This window comes from Cajanus cajan, chromosome 9 (assembly GCF_000230855.2).
Source record: "Cajanus cajan strain Asha chromosome 9, NIPB_CcT2T_4, whole genome shotgun sequence".
In the NCBI taxonomy this organism is placed as follows: Eukaryota; Viridiplantae; Streptophyta; class Magnoliopsida; order Fabales; family Fabaceae; genus Cajanus; species Cajanus cajan.
In genome coordinates, this window is record NC_138525.1 from 23,625,527 (window position 1) to 23,647,425 (window position 21,899).

The 21,899-nt window shown below is 29.0% G+C and overlaps 1 long non-coding RNA gene across 1 annotated transcript; it reads left to right on the top strand.

The window, feature by feature from the left end:
* Positions 1 to 4,134: 4,134 nt before the first annotated feature.
* On the top strand, positions 4,135 to 5,820 carry LOC145951620 (uncharacterized). The gene is made up of 2 exons (XR_014429415.1): positions 4,135 to 4,364; positions 5,600 to 5,820. It is a non-coding gene; the product is annotated as an uncharacterized LOC145951620 (long non-coding RNA).
* The last annotated feature ends 16,079 nt before the right edge of the window (positions 5,821 to 21,899 follow it).

Genomic DNA, 21,899 nt, shown 5'->3' on the forward strand with positions numbered 1-21,899 from the left:
AGTGAATGACGTGTGGTCAAGTTGCGTGGCAAGGCAATGCCTCTGACACACAGTGGAGGGGCAGTTTGGTTTCACCAATGAAACCTTGCAACGTGCCTCTTTAAGAGTACTTGTTTTAAGTTTTTACCTAAGTCAAAATACTATATAAATTGGCTGATTGAATAATTTGGGGTACTTTTCCGAATTATTTATATAAATTGGGTTGTTATGAAATTATATATACTTTTAGGGCATTTTATTATGGTGTCGTGTTATTATGGGTTATAGTGATACCATTGACATGTGGATTTTTTTAACTCCAAAAAAGTCATATTAACAATATCGTTACAGTCTATGATGACACAAAATAGCTTAAATGAAGTCGTTATAACCTACAGCGCCACATTTTTAATATAAAATAAAATACCAAAAAAACAAATAGTTAAATAATTAAAAAAAATGAAAAAGGATGTCGTTATAGCCTATAGCGACATTATGTCGCTATAGACCATAGCGCCACTTATTTTAATATTTGAATACATTAAAAAAAAACTGAAAGAAATAATTTAAATATATAAAATAAAATATATAAATAAATAAATTACAGAAAAGATAAATATATAAAACAGAATTATAAATTTATATTTATATTAAACTCATAATATAAAATAAAATTACAAATTAAGAAATTAAGTAAAAAAATTATTAAAAAAATGAAAAAAAATAAGGTCATTATAACCTATAGCGACATTGTGTCGCTATAGACCATGGCGCCACTTAATTAAATATTTAAATACATAAAAAGAAAAAAATAAACTCAACAATAAATATATAAAATAAAATATATAAATAGAGAAATTACAGAAAAGATAAATATAGAAACAACTTTTTTTATTTTGTTTGTTTAGTTAATTTGATATTTGATATTTTTTCTTTTATTTTTTCCTTTTGCAGATTTATTTTAATTAATTGAAGGAAAAAAATAAAAAAAAATGCAGAAAAAAAATTATTTAAAAAAAACGCACACGAAAATATAAAACTGAGGAAAGAAATATAAATAAAAACCGCACAAAAAAAAGTGAAAGGAAAAAGGTAAAAAAACACAAAAAAAAATAAATTACAAAATTAATTAAAAAAACAAGTACAATAAATCTGGAGGAAAAAAAATGACCTAATAATCCAAAAAAAATGAAAATTTTGAAGAAAAAAAAAACTGATGTTGCTATAGGCCATAACGACCTTATTTTTTATTTTATTTTTTTTTCGTTTCTTTTGTCTACTTAAAGTCGTTATGCGCTATAGCGACAAAAAGTCGTTATGGCCCATAACTACCTCAGTTTTTTTTTTCAAAATTTTTGTTTTTTTTTTGTTATTGGGTCATTTTTTCTCCAGATTTATTTTCCAGTATTTTTAAAAAAAAGTTATTTTGTAATTCATTATTTTTGTGTTTTTCTATATTTTTTCCCTTTACTTTGTGCATTTTTTATTTATATTTCTTTTCTCAGTTTTATTTTTTTGCGTGCATTTTTTTAAATAATTTTTTTTGTGTGTTTTTTTATTTTTTTCCTTCAGTTAATTAAAATAAATCTGCAAAAGGAAAAAACAAAATAATTTTTTTTGTGTGCGTTTTTTTTAAATGATTTTTTTAAATATATAAATAAAGAAATCACAGAAAAATAAAATAAAATTTAAATATTTATAAAATAAAAAATAAACAAAAAAGGTATCGCTGCTCATAACGACACCTATTTTTCCTTTTTTTATTTTTTTTAATTACTTTTATTTTGCCCTGTTTTTTCTAAATTAACATATAAAAAAATTATTAATAGACTTAAACAATAAATTTTCTTTAAACTACACAATTAATTATTTTTAATTAAATTTGTAAACAAATTACTGAAAATATAAATTTAATTATATTAAATAAAATACTAAAAATATAAATTTAATTAAATTTATTTATTTTTGTACTTATTTAACTAAAAATATAAAAAAAAAAGTTTTTAAAATAAAATTTTAATATTTACAAAATAAATAATATACAAAAATGGTGTCACTGTCCATAGCGACACCTATTTTTCCATTTTTTTCTTTTTATTTTAATTACTTATTTTTTTCCCAGTTTTTTTTTAAATTAACATATACAAATATAATTTTAATTAAATTTTTTAATTTGTGTAGTTTTAATTAAAAATATAAAAATGAAAAATTTTAAAATAAATCGTAAATATTTGCAAAAAAAAAATATACAAAAGGCTTGTCGCTATGGCCCATAGCGACACCAAGTCACTATGGCCCATAGCGCCTCTTTTAAAAAAATCATATAATTTAATTTTAAAATACATTTTTAAAAAACTTAATTTTATTTTTAAAAATATATAATAAATATTTCAGTTTTTTATTTTTATTTTATATTTCTATTATTTTTGTTTTTTTTTCCTACACAGTGTCGCTATGGGCCACATTGCTTTTGGTAGTCCATCAAGTATGGTGGCCGAGCCTATAGCGACTTTAGTGTGGCTCATTCCAGCCCAACCCAGTAACAAAAAAAAAAATCACGTGTCATAGGTGTCGCTATGGCTCATAGCGACACCGTTATAAACAGCCCCAAAGGTGTAATTAGTTACAAAATAACCCCATTTACGTAAAATGTTTTTAAAAACAACACCACAATGGTCAATCAGCCCTATAAATTCACTGACATTTTTACCGAAATAATACTTTTTTTAAAAAAATTTACTCAAAGTAATTGTGCAAATTTATTTATACCACTAATTTTATTTACTGTTCACGTTTAGAATTGGTCATTTTGATATCAGAATGGATAATTCCAGATGTAAAAATAATACATGACGAATGAATCAAAATGGGTCGTTCTGATATCAGAACGGTCGTTCCATTTTTAAAATTAACACATGACCGGTGGAACCAGAACAGGTCGTTCTGAATCCGGAACAAGCCGTTCTGGCCACTTCTAATGGCCGACATATGGAACAATAGACGTGAACACACATTGATGGGTCATTTAATGCAAGGCCCATTGTTTCAAACACGAGAATGCATAGAACGGTACATGGTCAATTCTATCTATTTTCTATATGTGCCACGACTACTATAAGATCCAAGGACCTATCAACAACGAAGGACTTCTACAACATTTAAAACTGGTGCAACTTCCATGCGATCGTATGAAGAGACTCATCAGCATGTATCAAATCCTCCACACAATATCACCCCACAAAGAAACATAATTGACAAAAGGCATTCGTTTGCAACAACTTTATAGGATTTTTTTACAAATTTATTTAGAGGAGAGAAAACAGAGAGAAGTATTTTCTATATTGATACTCAATAGAACGTATTACAGGAGATGAATAAAGTGTCTTATATAGACACAATTACAACTGTTAAAAATAAGGAAAACTAATAACTAATACAGTTGTACTGATTTTATGACTTTTTATTATTTCCCTTTACAATGCAATCTCTTTACCAACTGGAATTCGCTAATGAACCTGATAGTTCTTCAGCAGCATTTCAACAACCAGTGTTTGATGAACCCTTTACAATGCAATCTCTTTACCAACCGGAATTCGCTAATGAACCTGATAGTTATTCAGCAGCATTTCAACAACCAATATTTGATGATGAACCAAATCCTTATGAGCAACAACCTCCACGGTGTAATTCAGGCCGTAACAGACGTTGCCCTCGTTGTGGAACTGGATACCATTACAGAGATTAAAAAACTTATGAAACATTGAAAAAAAAAAAAAAAAAAAAAAGAGGCTGATTCAGTAGCCAGAACGGGCCGTTCCCGAACTGGAACGGGCCGTTCCACACTACTGAATTGAACTACATATTGTAGTTGAGAACGGGCCGTTCCGGGAAGGAGAACGGGCCGTTCCGGAGGGAGAACAGGCCGTTCCGGAGGGAGAATGGGCCGTTCCAGAGGGAGAACAGGCCGTTCCAGAGGGAGAACGGGCCGTTCCGGATGAGTCCTGGAACGGGCCGTTCTGATTTCAGAACGGGCCGTTCTGGGCGTGGATTTTGTGCGTGATCTGGGAGTTCAGAACGGGCCGTTCTGGTATCGGTATGGGCCGTTCTGGCCACTCCGGATTGCCTATAAATAGGGGTGAGGGGAGGCCGTGAGGAGTTCTGGTTCTAGAGAGAAGTTTTAGAGAGAAGGTCTCTGGGTCAGTGAGCTCCTTTCTCTCCCAAATTTCTCTGTTTAACTCCTTTTCTCCTCTAGATCAATAACTCCTTCTGTCTTTTCTTGAAATTCAGATTAGAAAGCTTGTTTTGGCAGGATTGAAGTTTCGAGTTGAGCCTCGAGGGGAAATTCTACTTTTGTTCAGTCTTTGGCTATCTGAGCCAATCTTCAGGTAAGGGAAGCTAGATTGTTTGCATGTGGCTGAATTTATTAGTTTGGGTGAGAGTTTTGAACTCTCTGAATAGTTTTAGGTCGGGCGTAGGTTGAGCGTGTCAGGCGTGGAAGAGCTTAGAGCTTTTGGGTTGGTGTTAGGCCAGGCGCGAGTTGACGGCACTGTGCTTGAATATATTTATGAATGAATTGATGCTTATGCATGTTTAAAGTTGAAGTTTTAGATCATGTATGCTTTATGATGATATATATGAATGTTTGAATATGATATGTTCATATGGTATGTATTGATCATAATGGTAGGTAGACCATTTATGATGTATGATGCATTATTGCATGTGATGTCTTACGACATGTGTATGGTTGTTGATCATGATGGTGGGCAGACCATTATGATGTATGATGCATGATTTCATGTGATGCCTATGGCATGAGTCTAGCCTAGGACTTGAGGAGAGGAAAAATATTTTCGAACTGGAAGAGCTCACATAGAGTCTCTTGAGAGTGGTGCTTAGATAGACCACTAATATATGAGAGTGGTGCTCTGGGAAGCCACTGGATTTGGGAGAGTGGTGCTCAGATAGGCCACTAGGTTGGGTGAGTCTCCTCTAAGTCCTTAGCTAGTGTTGGAGCGGGGTATGAGGTCGAGGGTTATTCCCTTAACCAAGTACTCGGGAAGGTGTGTGGATCCTTGCGGATAGTCGGTGGGCGAACTCCACAATTGACTTGGTTAATGCATGCCAAGGTCGTGGTAAGCCCGTACCCAGCTGTGCTATACCTGACGGTGGATCTGGACTTCCAAGTGTGTAAGTGACATCATCCGAGTAAACCCGAGTGAGGATTATATATCCTGTTTAGTTGTGACCGAGCGGGCGCATTAGGCGTGAAAACGGTTGGGGTGGTTTCGGTAGGATGGAATGTCACTTGTACAGCTCTATTGTTATGGAGATCTCCTAGGTGTATGCGTGACGACGCATTAGATGATTGATATGTATGTATATCTGTCATGAGTTGCACTCATTGCATGATTATTAATATGATGAAGTGTGGTGTTTGACTTCATGTTTGATGAATGAATGATTGATTGAGATGAAAGGTTCGTTAGGGACAGGATTTGGGATGCATGTGTAATATAGATTTTTATTCTGTACTTGTATTATTGATCTTTGAATTCTAGCTTACCCTTTTGTTTTCCATGTGGTGGAACTGCAATGATCATACTTGGTATGGGAGCAGGTCAGGGATAGCTTGGGAGTAGAGATGATCGTTGTGAGACGAGGAGCTGAGTCTCGTGTTTTGAGTTACCATTCTGGGTAACATTTTTTTTGTCAGTGCTTGACCGGCACTAAGGAATATTTTGGGATGACTGTACATATATGGTGCTATATTTTATATACAGAAACTTAATTATTTCGATCTTTATATTTATGCATGTATGTATGTGTTATCCAGTTTAATATTCTCTTAGTTAACTAGTTGTAGTGCGATTTCACTAAGTGTAGAGACCGTGGCGGGTCGTTACAACTTATATAATTAACTTTATCTTAATGTTATCATTTTTTAATTTTAATACACTATGTCTCTTTATCAATGTAATATGAATTTTAATGTTATGCATTTTTACTTTTAATGCACTATGTCGCTTATAAACTATTATAATTATACATTATTTGGACATGTCTTCCTAGCGTGATGTGCAGGTTATCTAGGCTTGTCATTATTAGCTAATAATCTTCATGTCGGAGCTTGCATTGTAGTAGTCGTGGCACAGATTGGAAATAGATGGAATTGGTCATGTACCATTCCATGTATTCTCGTGTGTGAAATAATGGGTCTTGCATTGGATGACCCATCAATGTGTGCTCACGTCTATTGTTTTATATGTCGATCCATCAAAAGTGGCCAGAATAGCCCGTTCTGGTCCCACTGTTCATGTGTTAATTTTGAAAATGGAACGGCCCGTTCTGATCCATTCGTCATGTGTTATTTTTACATATGGAACGAGCCGTTCTGATATTAGAACGGTCCGTTCTGAACGTGAACAGTAAACAGTGCTAGTGGTGTAAATAAATTTGTACAGTTACTATTTGGGTAAGTTTTTTTTAAAAAAGTATTATTTCAGTAAAATTCTAAATTCTCCATATTAATAATATAAATATCAAAAATATAAAATATCATTTTTTATTTTAAATAACTTAATCAACTTTTAATTCTAATTATAAAACTCATTTTTAATAAGTGTATAGTATAAGTCAATATCAACGATAAAGATAATTGAGTTTATTCTACAAATACAATTGTCATTTTATATATTATTAAATTTAATTATAATTACTAGTGTAACATCTCGTCAATGCAACATAATCGTGTAATTAGTTATAAGCAAAATTATGGGGAAAAAACCAACAAGAAGGAACGGTATGTGAAAAATCACACTTGCTAATTAGGCTGATTTGTTAGACATAATTTTAAATTTTGAAATTGAGTTACAGTGACCTTAAATCTTTCTCACCCATTTTTTGCTCTTTTTTTTTTACTTATGTTCTTAGATTGAGTCAAAGTTTGTTTTGTTACTCTCTTAATAATAAGAGACATTATTGCATGATAAACTAATTTATATACCAATCCTAAAAAATAAGAGTGTTGTATGATGTACAAAAGGTCAACACTATAAATTGTTTAGAGGTTTTAGTCTAAATATTTTCACAAAAAGTTAATACCCATCCGTCAATATGGAGAGTTAAAAAGTGAAAGTATCTTGTGTATTTTATCATTGAAGTCTACTTTAGAGAAAACAAAAGTTAGAGGTCAATTATCCTATTTATAGTTATAGTTATATATTTATTTGATATTGTTTTGATATGCGAGATTATCTCTAGAGAATTTTAATTGTGATTTAGTGAATATAACCTCCCTTCCAAGCTTTAGAATCTCCTCTTATATTTCTAGTTGTGCTTGGGGTCAAAATCCCTTACTTTTTGCCCTCAAATATGTAGGTGATACAATACATTTATTATCCTCAATAGTTCCACAAATTTTGCGGCATCTTCATAACACATGTTGTGGGCGTGTCCTTTAAATGTCAAGACACAACGCTGAATGTAGAATTCTTTATTGACTCGATTTAGCAATGTGACGAAGAGCGTAGTTGTGCCAAGTCACAACACTACCATAGAATTCTCGATTGACTCTTGGGTTGACAGTGTGATGATCCTAACAATACACGACCCCTCAGGCTCAAGTGCATAAACACGAAGAACCTAGTCATGTTGAGTCACAACATTAACCATAGAATTCTCAATCTATCATTAAGTCTATGATGTGTTAACATGAACGGTACATAGTCCTTCAAACTCAAGTGTGTAAGCGCATAGGGTTACATGATAAAGGATTTTGTGATGAGCCATTATGGATGGGAATTTGACGAACCTGAGCGAGTGACCTGTGTAGTACAAGTGTGTTGGTACGAAGTTTGGTTACGAGGGATTTCCCTTATTCTCAAACTAGTATTTAGAAAAAGAGTAAATATAATAGATGATAATTTGTTTTTATAGTTTGTTACATTAATAAAAAAACATATTATCATTTTAAAAAAAATATTATCCTAACATAAAATAATTGTCATCTATTAGTAAATGATGGTGATTTTATAGAAATAATGAGTATACATGTATTATGAATAAAAATAAAGCTAATAGGATTATAAATGTTGCAAGAAGTAACGTATGTATCGTTCATTCATTTTTCCTCCTGTTCTCGTTCTCTTTCTTTTTTGCATTCTTCCTTGAAATCAAAGTTTCTAATATTTAATATCCACAATTAAAAAATTTATGTGAAGCGATAATATCTTCAACATAACAGTATAATCTCTCATGCTATTTAGAGTAACAGAATCAACAAAAGCAATAACAATAAATATTCTTTGAAAATTATGGTCAATGTAATTCAAAGGAGTAACTTTCGATAATCCTATATTTAACAAAACCTAATCTGTATCAAATGCATGGTATCAATTTAATAGTTAGTGACTTTTTACTTAAGCATCAAAAACATATTTCATCTAGTCTTTAAATACAAACTAACCTCTTGAATTGATAAAATGAACAACATAACAACAACAGTTGATATTGAATATCATGTTTGCTGCTTAATCAATATTTGCCAAAAATTGTTGGGTTGACAAAAGTTATTCAAAGTGTCAATTTCTCATGGTAGCTTATATTGCACCAATTGGTTCAAGAATCAGAAGGGTAGAGCTAGATAAGCTATAACCTTAAATGAATGACTTATGTTGGTTAAAATGTTGTGATTTATTAAAAATTAGTTGTTGTTCATCAGAGTTAGGGATGACAATGGAAATTGTCTGAATTATTCTTCATCTTTATTTTGAATCACTTTAATATTTTGATATACCACAAACATATAATCTTCGAAATAAACATCTTATTCATTATTACTATCTAGTATGTAATCAATTTCCCTACATGACATTCCTGTAAATTATGATAATAATTATTATTATTATTATTATCAAAATCATACAAAATCTCATGTAAACTAAAAATATAACAAAATATATCATAAATAGTTATAAATAAATATTTTACAAAAATAAAAAATACTTTTTAAAATATATTATTAAAACTCATCATGTCTATTCTAAATTTCTTACATAATACTTTTTAAATTTTACTTTTAAAATAAATTATACATTTACAATATAAACAAGTTTAACTTATATATTTATTTTTAACAAATTATAAATTATTAATACAATAAATATAAAATAAAATTTTACACATTTTATTTTATTTAAAGTGAACTTTAATCAATTATGTCTATTTTATATTTCTTACATATTACTATAAATAACATAATTTAAATTTAAATTTTCTCATATTATACAATATCGAGTAAATATAAATATGTTTAACTTATATATTTAATTCTAATAAAAATTAAAATCTAACATAAATTTAAACTTGATATTCTATATAACATAATATCCTATAAACTTTAAAATTTTAAATATGTTTAACTTGCAAATTTAATTTTAACATAATTTTAGAAAATATGCTTAAAAATAACCTATAAAATTTTCTTTATTTTTACAAATAAGTAATCAACTAAGTATACACTATTTAACATAAAAAAAATGAAATAATAATTGTGAAATAAATATATGAGTAAATATACAATTCATAAAATTTGAAGTACATCGGAAATACAAATCCAAAAACAACAAGTTTTAAGATATGATTAATCAATAACAAACTTGTAAAATAATCCAAAAGCAACAAGATGAAAAAATAAAATCATGCTTTATATACTAAAAAATAAATAACCTTTACACATTTTTTTTATGTCTGCACATTAACTAAATATACAAAATTTCAAAAAATAATTTATAATTTAACAAAATATTATGAAATAATTTAACTTTTAAAAATTAAATATTGAAACTTACTTTAACTAATTATACAAATTTGAAAACAAGTTAAGATATTCAATTCACACCAACCTGCAAAATAAATATATAATATACTTTAAAAATAAGTAAAAGAACAAATATTAACACCAATACAATTTATCAAGAACAACGGTTTATGAAATAAATATTAACTACTTATAGAGAATCACTATAGTTTTTTTTTTTTACTTATTAAATTAGAAGTGAAAGATAAGAAGCAAACAAGTTGTTATATAAAGAGAAGGAAGGAGAAGGTGAGAAAGGTCTTTGATTTTCAAATTTCAAATGCTCATTTTGTTCTGAGGAGTCGTTCAACATTCAAAGACAACATCCAGACTGAGTGGATGTAGCAACATAAAATGTGTAAGCCTTAGATGTCTTGCTTTTACTATTGTTCTTGCCCTTACACAAGATGAGATAAGGCAGTAAAAATATTTTTTTAAACAAATATTGTCCTTGGCCAGGACATTTTTCGTGAATTCCTTCCTCACATGCATGATGTGAACATAAAATGTTTAAGGAGAGGTATTTTCTGTTCAACAAATGCACCAAACAGAAATCATTCTTTCTAGACATTTTTTTTATTCACATTCCGTCATTGTTTCTCGAACAAACATAAATAAAAAACGCCCAAGAATATTTTCTATTCAGGATCTTATTGAATAGAAAACATCCTTCTTAGATGTTTTCTGTTCGATCTTCATGCACTACATCATAGACCAAAAACGTTACATATATATATATAATTAATCATCCATATACTGTTAGTGTAAAGCTTTTTACACTGACAACTAATCATATCTTTTAATTTATTTTATTTTATCTTTATTTAATTAAATAAGTAAATAACATGACACTATTAAAAGATATGATTAGTTGTCAGTGTAAAAAACTTTACACTAGTAGTGTATGGGTGATTAACTCATATGTATGAGGAGAGATCTGTTTACTCCAAGAGTAAGTCTAGTTAAACTTACTCTGTTCAATAACTCATGCTCTGCATCAACTTTTAATGATCCAACCGTTAAATTTCATGTTCTTAATGCATAGATCAAATATGCAAAATTTTAAAAAATTTGAAAATCATTTGATACTTCGTTTTGTTAATTCAAATCAATGTATAAAATAATTTTATGATTATCCATCAATTTTGATTAATAAAATGAAGTACCAAATAATTTTCAAATTTTTAAAAAGTTTGTAAACCTGATCTATGCATTAAGAACTTTAAATTCAATGGTTAGTGTAAGACCCGCACATACACTTTTATCCCTTCCCTTTTCCTGGCACCATTTTCATTTTTTCTCACTTTGCAATAAACAAATTGGAGTTACCAAGAATCAGCTATTCTTTTCCCTCTCATTCTTCTCTTGCTCTTCCAAACCCCATCATCATCTCTCTCTCTCTCCCTCCCTAGACCCTTGCAATGGCAACTCTTGCAGACATTGGGGTCTCAATAGCCATCAACATTCTCCCAGCCTTTGCTTTATTGTTGGCTTTTGTTCTGTTGAGAATCCAACCCATCAATTGTGCCGAGTAAAGGTGTGGGTTGCTAGCTAGAAGTATAGATATTCCTCTTTTTCATCTTTCTCTTCCCCGAGCTCGAACCTATATTTGTTGTTCTCCGATGTTAGGGAAGCTTCATACATTTGTTTTCCTTATAAATAGTTCAGTTTTTGGGAGCGGATTGAAGTTTAAATGGGTTTTGGAGAAAAGTTGAAAATGTGATGGAATTGTGTTGTTTAATGTTTGCATGTGGTAATTTTGATGATTTTTGAGTTGCATGTTGGGTTGTGTGCTGAAAATGTATGATTTCGTGTGTTGGATCTTCTTGCATTAATGATTTTATATGAATTGGGTGCACTTGCATTCTGGTTTTGGTGAAAATGGTGAAGAAACTATGTGTTTCTGTCATCAACGGCTGAGCCCTTTGGGGGCCACGTGCTAGGGGAGAATTCTTGGAGGCAAAGCGTTGAGCGTTTTGGAGGCGATGAACACTTTTGTGCTTTCATAATTTGACTTTGTGATTTTCATGAAAGTTGTAGCCTTGGATCTTAGCTTTTCAATGGCGTTGGAAACACCCAAAAAGGAGATATATAATTCCAGATATGGTTGTTTTAGTGAACAGGGGTCAAGTTGTCAGCTTTGGTTATAATTGTTGCAGTTTTTATGTTTTGGCAAAGTAGATGATGGAATTAGGACTTGATGTCTTCATAATAGTTTTAGGAAATCTTCTTATCTTTCATATGAGATAAGGACGAGCATGATAGGAGTACAATAACTCCCGATACGCTGTTTTATGTGAAGTTTTGCATTTCACAATAAGTGATTTGGTTAAGTTGAAAGTTGTTTTGGGTGCTTAAGTTGATTTATGTTGTTTATGTTGTGTAAGTTGTCATGATAGATGAATTTTAAACATGTTTGTTGACTTGTATTTTGTGTTGAATATGTTGTATGTTGTTGAAGTTGTTTATAAGGATGTAAATTTGCTAAGTTGTCTGATAAAGATGAGTTGAGTAGTTGTTGGCTTAAGTTGTTTATATGTTGTGTATTTGATGAAACTAAGTTGTTTATATGTTTTCTATCGTTGAATTATTAATAAGTCGAGATGTATAAGTTGAAGTAGTTTATTGCTGTAAAGTTGTTAAGTTACATTGAGTTGATTTAAAGTTATCTAGATGACTATTGTTGTAAAGCTAAATGAAGGATGTTTATAGTTGTGAAGTCGTAAAGTTGATATTGTGATGACTATAGCTGCTCAAGTTGTTTATTCAAGTTGATATCATGATGCCTATTGTTGTAAAGTTGTAAAGTTGGGGACATATGGTGAAGATATATGTCCTATATATGTTGAGATACATAGTATTAAGGTGATAAGTTGAAAGTTGTTTTAAAGTTGAATCCTTTAGTACTGTGTGGGTGATATGGAAGTAGTTGATCCAAGTCATGGTTGAATGACCAACTTGAATAAGGTATCTAGTTAGAGATATAGTCTTTGACTAGGTACTGGAGGGTGTGTGTTACTTGGAGGGCAGTGGATGGGCTAACTCCATATGTGGATTGGTGATGTAAGCCAAGGCCGTGGTAGGCCCATACCCGAACCCTTTTGTCCTGACAATAGTACTGGACCTCCGAGTCCAAGTGACACACTTGAGCAATCGCCTATTGTTGTCTATACCTGGTTCTCTTTGGAGTTCTTAACAATGCCCTATACCTCACCTGGTTAAGATAAGTCAAACGTTGGATTTGGTAGGGTTTATGCCACCTAGACTACTCAACTTCAGTTGTTGGAGATCTCCTAGTTGTATATGCGTGACGATGCATTAGTTGATGTTGCATGTGTTGTTGCATTCAAGTTGCATATAATGTTGTGTGAACAAGCTGATAGTTGAGCTATTGTGATAAAAATTGTGTGATTGTGTTGTAATGATGAGTTGTTGATCACTAAGACTAGAGGAGAAGTTTATTGAAGTTGTTCAGCCCATTGCGGATTGAGATAGTTACGCTACTTTGAGAGCTCAGTTTGTTGAAAAACCCTCTTTGGGAAGTTGTCCCTTGGAGTGGTGGTGTGTTGTTCTCCTCTAGGACTTAGTTGGTCCCATGTGTGGGCAAGGTCGAGGCACACGTGTATGAAGCGATCACGGTATAGGAGTCAGACCAAACTATATCGATTATAAGTAACCAATTTAAGTAAAGTACGATGTGTTGAAAATGTTATTGCTATTAGATGATGTTGTATATCAATTGTTGTATGTGTTATGTTGCTTCAAGTTGCAAGTTGAAAGCTGAATTCTATTTTTATTGTTTATATGTTGACACTATTTTTTTTTATGATTATTGTTGTGAGTTTACCCTAACATATTTTCCCTTTGTGATTGAGATTGTGATAATCATACCTTGGTATGCGAGCATACTCTATTGGACTGAGTGAGCTTTTTTTCTTTTTGTTGAGACTCAAGAGGAGAACTGACGTTTTATTTAGTTGATTGGTAGCATTCGATTACCTAGTTATTATATATGGTATTATGCTATACTTTTAGTTATATATATTATGAGACTTTTTAGTTGTGTATTCTCATTGTATATATAATTGTTTAGTAGTGATATTTTATTTTATGCGTGTATCTTGACGCTATAGATAGTGTGAGACTTGACAGATCGTTACAGTTAGATTATTGAAATTTGATATAAAATATGAGTTGTTGAACGGAGTAAGTTTATCTACACTTACTCTTAAAATAAACGGATATCTCATATATATATATATATATATATATATATATATATACAGTGACATAAATTGTTTATTTTAATAAATAAGTATCTGAAAATATTATTCATGATATATTTTCAAATTTTTTTAATTTATTTTGACCGAAAAGTCAGAAAAATTGAAATGCATGCGTTGTTGACAGACAACATCTTTAAAATAAAAAAAGTAAAAAAAGACCGACAACATTAAAAAGTTGAAATATGTCTCCTTTCTTCAAATATCATGTGAATGTTCACCATCCTTTGTGGCCGTAATGCCCGATCAAATAGCAATAATAATAGTAATAAATAAATAAAAAGATACGCTATAAATAAAAAAGAAATGAAAATATTTTCTTTTAAAATAGACTTTTATTAGTTTACAAAGACTTTAAAAGTTGGCAACACACGAAATAATCTCGTGTGAATCAAAAATATAAAAAGAAAAAACGCATCTCGTGGATGCATACGTGGTGGTATTGTAAGAGAGTCAAAGCACACGTGTTCACATTAGTGAAGGGCAACAACATAGCCTGCTGCTAGAAGCCGAAAATAAAGACCTTAAATAATAATAATAATAATAATAATAATAATAATAATAATAATAATAATAATAATAGTAATAAAAAAAGACAAATTAATAAGCAAAAATAATTTCTGAAAATTGAATACTCAGTTATAATACTTTTATTTTCCGGGAGAATATTCAAAAGTAGATGAAAACGCATTTACCATTTTCTCACAACTACTGGAAACGCGTAATTCCTTGTATCAACAAGCCTTGGAAGTTGGAATTGGATTATCATATTATTGGAAATTATTACCTTTTTATTAGGTCACATATAAGGTATTATTATCTTATTGTTAACGCGTAAAAGTGTCCAAGTAAATACTCGCTCTGTTCTTTGAATTTTGAAGGTGATCCCATATTAGTGATATTAGTTTGAACAAAGAGTATATGCCATTAATATTATTCCAATTTTATGATGTATATAGTTTGTAGATTATTTTAGTAGCAAACACTTAAATTTGGTCAAATTTGGTTTGGGTTGAGTTGTGAATTTTTTTAAGTCATCTAATCTGATTACAATTGGATTGGACCAAGTCATGTAATAATATAGATTAATTCAAAAAATTATTTTTAAAAAAAATTAAAACAAATAAAAATTAAAAAATAGAGATACTTAATTTAAATTTTTATACATAATTAAAATATATTTTTTTATTTATAATTCAAATAATTGAAATTAAAGGAAGTACAAGGGATACTCCAACCTATTACAAAAATATCACATGTGATATGTGTATTATGCACCGCTAAAAATACTGTTCCAAACTAGGAACCTAAGCTAGTTCATCACATCTAACTCACAGCTTTAAAATAGAAATTACAGAATCATATTTCTCCAATAATCTCATTTACCACCTGAATACACTTACCTAGATAAGGCAAGTTGCTGTATTCATGGACCAAAAAGCAAAATCATACCTAAAATCTTTATGTCTTGTCCTTAACCAGTTTCAGGTTTTAATTTTAACCAAATCTACTATCTCTAATACAAATATTTGAGTGGAAGAAAAGACTAGTTCATTTCTAACCAACCACACTATCCATATAATAACTAACCAAATAGATATCCAACAATCCTTTTTCCGAGAGTTACGAAAAGAAAGACTAGAGAATCGTTCCAAATGCATTGCACAATTATAAATAACATTAAAACAATCACACATATATAAGAAATTATAAATATCTTAAATAAACAAATATGATGTCACTAGTTAACAAATTTTGAATTACATAATAAATATAATTAATTAAATTATTCGTGTTCTATGCTTTGATCAATTTAGTCAAACAACTTGTTATTATAATATTGGATGAAAAAAAAAAGAAGTAAAATTACATGTATGCAAAAGATTTTGTATTATGCAATGAGTTTGTATGTAATATTTTTAATTTAATAATTGATTACACGTGAGAATATAATTCACACAGAGCAAAACATTAACTGTAATTCGCAGGAAAATTGTTTATTTCTAGTAGTGATATAATTGCAAAAAAAGTTACACTAAATTGATTTTTGTTTAGTTAAGAATTAAATTGTTTTTTATAATGATGATAAAATTTTATTTATCAAACTCCAATATAAAACAATAAGTAGTGTATTAAAAAAAAATTTATATGCACAGTGTAAATTTATTTTTATATAAACGTTTTATAAGAAATTACTTTACCCTCATATATTAGTTTATTCATTAAGATGACGTGCCAGAGGGGATTAAGATGTTTGTGATTGTTATTAAACTAAAAATAAAAAAGTGGAAATATAATAAGTTATTGAACCTGCAATATGAAGTCACCATCTGCACATTATATTTCTCTTAGGTAGTGTTTGTTTTCGGAGAAATACTATTCACGAGCAAAGAAAGGCGTGGATTGTGTGTTTGTTTCCCGTGATTTGGAACGAAAGAAAGGCGAAAAAAAGCGAGGAGAAGCACTGTTGCTCTCCTCGCACAAAAGGGAAGAAAGGAGCTGAAAGCCACGTAGGATTTGTGAAAATTCGAAAATGCCCCTCCCATGCATGTGCCATGCAGTAGAGGATTCACGTTTACGTTCTCCACGGGCTGGTGCTGATTCTCGACGTTGGGTGGCTGGTGGTGGCTGGTGGGTGTTGGTGGTGAGTGATTGTGGAAGGAGGTCTTCGTTTGATCATATACGAAGGAGCATAATCGATTATGGTTGGTCACATAATCGATTATGACCTTGCATAATCGATTATGGGTGAGGCATAATCGATTATGCAAGGCCATAATCGATTATGTGGCCAAGCATAATCGATTATGCATGGTATTTTCGCTGCCGGTGGAACCCGGAATGGCCCTGGAACGGCCCGTTCCAAAAATGCATGTTATGAGAAAAATGCGAAAGCAGAACGGGCCGTTCCACTTTTAAAACGGGCCGTTCCACTTTTGGAACGGGCCGTTCCACTTTTGACCTTTGCGGAGTACTTAATAATCCCAGAACGGGTCGTTCCACTTTCGGAACGGGCCGTTCTGGGCACATTAATTTGTTATTAATGTTTAATACGTTTATATATATATATATAATATTAATATTTAATATATAATACCTTAAATTAAATATAATTATTTAATATTAATATTTAATTTATATATATATATATATTAAATATTTAATATTTAATATATATATATAAATTAAATATTAATATTAAATAATTATATTTAATTTAAGGTATTATATATTAAATATTAACATCAAAAAGTGGAAATATAAAAAAATAAAATAATACATGTTTATAAAATTATAATAATAACACTTTCATAAACATTAATAAAATAATGTTACAAAATATAATTATCATAATATATTTTGTTATTATTATTTATTATTATAAATATTATTATTTTCATTTTTATTAATTTTAATATTATTATTTATTATAATTAATATCATTATTATTTATTATGATTCTTATTATTTCTCTAATATTTATTCTTATCATTATTTATTATATTTTTAATAAATTATACCTATTAATATAATTTTATTGTAATTATTATTAATTATAATAAATAATATTATACTCAATTTTAATCTAAAGGTAAAAGTGTAAATTATATATTCATCTCTTAAATTTTTATTTTTTATCTATCATTAAATTTAAACCAAATATTTAAATTAATTAATTTTTAAATTAATTTTTTATAATTTTTTTAGTTAAAATTTATATATTTATCTTTTAATTATAATAATTATAAACTTTTTTTAACCTAAGGGCAAAATAGTAATCTTTCACAATTATCAATTAAAATATTTATTTTTATCTATCACATCAATCATTTCATTCACAAACTTTCACAAATTTTCTCTACACTTTTCACTCACTTTCCCTTAATCCAAACAACCTCACTTTCCACTCACTTTCCCTTCAAATCTCTCCTTTTCCACTCTCATTTTCCATCCTCAAATCCAAACAAAGCCTTAATGTATCACTTTACAATAAGTCCAATTGGAACTTAAATTTTGTCCATGGTTTTGACATAAATAACATAAAACACCACATCTTCAGAATCAGACTATTAGTTTGTCGTCTAAGATTTATATAAGAATTGATGAGCTTCTGTTGCTTCAGACATTAGGTTGAATTTGGACATTTTCTGTACCAAACACCAGTAATTGGAAGCTAGCGTTGCCTATGCTATTCCCTTAATGAACATTGCAACTTTTCTACACAACTGAAAGCTATCAATATGGATCTAAAACTCCCTCCAAATTACTCTTTTGTTTCACAAAGAAAAATGAACTCGAATGTTCACAAAACTACATGGTTTTATATTATACAATTATAAAAATGCTTAAACAAAATGGTTTTTTAGCTGTCAATTGTACATCAAGATTATACAGATACATAAATGACTAATTTTCGCAATTCGTTTTAACATAAATATGCTCATATACACACACTTTAATCAGTCTTTTGATAAAAATAAGCAATAAGAGTTATACCAGAAAGAATTGGTAAAAAGGTATAATTGAGAATTCTTTGGTCTATATCGAAAATTGACAAAGTTTAAAGAATTATTAAAGGTACAGTAATCATTAATAAATCTATCTTATGGATCTAAATCTAATAAAATTAGTATAAATAATAATGTGTAAAAAAAAAAAGGCACTTTGACATTTATTACAATATTGATTACATTGACTTGTTTAAATCTGAAAATCGACTTAAATATTGAAGTGTATTTTTGTAAAGATCCTCCCTTTTCCTCTTCGGACATGTATAATCAATGACTACTCCTTTAATCATCAAAAGTAAAGATGATATAGTTTAACTCTTCAAGTAAATGCAACTTAATACAAGAAGAAGGCTTTTTGACCCCACTAAATTAAAATAAATTAAAAATACATGAAATAAAATTAAAAAAAAAACTATTCACCAAAATAGGTGATTTTTGACAGAATGGCAGACAGGTGGTATAAAAATCGCAAGAATTTAAGGTATTTTCAGATGGCACCTCAGTCCCTGCACCTTCAATTAATTACGTGGCAGGGGTGTGGCACACATGGAAGAGGGAGAGCGCAGGGTTGCAGATGGCGCCTCCCCCGGGTGCCTTCTTCACGTGGCAGGTTTAAAAAAAAATAAACATACAAAAAATAAAATAAAAAATAAAATTTTACCGTAATAATCCATTTTGGACATGTAATGGGTTCAGATGGCGCCTTCTCCCCCAGCGCCTTCTTCACATAGCAGGTAAAAAAGATAAAAAATACAAGAAATAAAATAAAAAAAATAACATTTTACCTTAATAGGCCATTTTGGCCACGTGAAATTGGACAAGTAAGTGCAGGGGGTGAGAGGTTTTGTGCTGGCCAGGTTTCCGAACTCGCCAAGGAACCCTGCGCCTTGTATATTTTAGAAAAGCCAACATACAATCACATTCTTTAGTGTTTTTAAATTGAGATTTAAAATAATTAATTAGTTAATATGATTAGTGAAAATAATAATTGTAATATATTAGTAAGTAATTTATTTAAGTTGTATTTAATGTAAAATATAAAAATAATAATTACATTAAGTTGAAGTTTAAAAAAAATATGTAATAAAAAATAGTGAATGTTTATTGTTTAATATATAATATAAGAGTGTTATATAGGTAAATAGTTTATAGATAAATTTATATTGATAAAATAATGTAACTACTATTTATATAGATTAAGAATTTAAATAATATATATTTTTAAAGATAAGAGAATAAAAATAGCTATAAGTTATTTTTTAAAATAATATAAAAAAGAATAATTAATTATTATAAATTGAAAAACTTAATACAATTAAAAATAAATTTACAACATTTAAGGTATTATATTTATTATATAGTGAAAAGTTAAAGAAGAATATTTTAGTAATTATAAAATATGAAATAATAAATGTAATTTGTTGTTATAGTAAAATATGAAAATAAAATATTTGAAAAATATTAGAGCTAGTGTATAATTATTAGAGATAACCTATATTTATTAATATTACAGATAATATTATTATTAAAAATAATTGCATATAATAAAAATGTAGTAGTGACTAGTAACTAGTATAATTAATAAAGTAATTTAAAATACATATTTAGCAAATGAATTTCTTAATAAATAATTATGAAAAATTAGTTTAAGTAGTGTTTAAGCTTAATTTAAAAAAAAATCATTGACTAAATATGAATTGAAAATACTGAAATTGACAATAATTAATTAAATTTGAGTAAGTTAGGATTTAATAAAACATATAAATGAATAAAATGATAATATTAAATAGTAAAAAAAAGATAAATCTATATGTAGTATTTAATGAAATTACAAAAAATACACATAATAATATTTTAGCAACATTATTTGTTTTATGTTGTTTATGATCGAAAGATGAAAAAGAATATTTTATTAGATAATAATTATTTAATAATAATTTGTAAAGTTATATATGAAATTTAGTTATATATAAAATTAATTGGAATAAAATTTTAAAAATGTGAAATATTTAAAATTATTTATATTAGATGTATTGGATTCAAAATTTGAGTTAATTATGAATTAGTAATTGTTAATAAAAAGTTGACTAATTTGTTGTATTTTGTATTAATTATTAAATATTAAATAATAGATGTATAATAATTGAACTATTATTTAAATATTATATATTTGATAAACTTCAACTTACTGTAATTATTACTTTTATATTTTTCATTAAATAAAACTTAAATAAATTACATACTAATATATTATAATTACTATTTTCTCTAATCATATTAACTAATTAATTTTTTTTAAAATCTCAATTAAAAACACTAAATAATATAATTGTATGTTGGCTTTTATTGAAACGCATATAAGGCGCAGGGACTCTCGACGAGTTCGGAAAGCTGGCCTGCTTGGATTCCACAAAATCTCTCACCCCGTGCGCTTACTGTGTCCAATTCTACGTGACCAAAATGGCTTATTACGGTAAAATTTTATTTTCTATTTTATTTCTTGTATTTTTATTTTTTTTTAACCTGCCACGTGAAGAAGGCGTCTTGGGGGGAGGCGCCATCTGCAACCCTGCACCTTCACTCTTTCACGTGTGCCATGCCCCTGCCACGTAATTAATTGAAGACACAGGGGGCTGAGGCGCCATCTGAAAATGTCTTAGGTCCCTGCGTTTTTTATGCCACCTGTCTGCCACTCTGTCAAAAATCACTTATTTTAGTGAATAATTTTTTTTTAATTTTATTTCATGTATTTTTAATTTTTTTTAATTTAGTGGGGTCAAAAAACTCAAGAAGAAAGCTACGAAAAAAGAATAAGAGGATGAGAGATGATGACTCGAAATGATGAAATTATCTACATATTCTCGTGTAGTTACAAGAGTATTAGTAAAAGACTATGTAATACAAAAAAAATATAGAAAATTAATTTTCATAATCATGATATAAGCTTTTAGAATTCTTCTTACAGATAAAAATTAGTAGGAGAAGAGCATCCATTATCATCCAGAAGAAATATAATAGAAATTTGGGCATGAATATCTCAAGATACATACACTACATACACACAGTATGTATTCCACAAATGAATTTTATCCTTTTTTTTTCTTTCCTCAAAATCATATATATACCAGTTGTATCATAGTTCAACAAATTCACTAATCATCAAAAACAAAATATAACAACTTTTTACCCTACCCAAAAAGAAAATAAAATACTTGGATAGTTTTGTAACTAGATAGTCCTACGACACAAAGGACATGTGTTACTAAT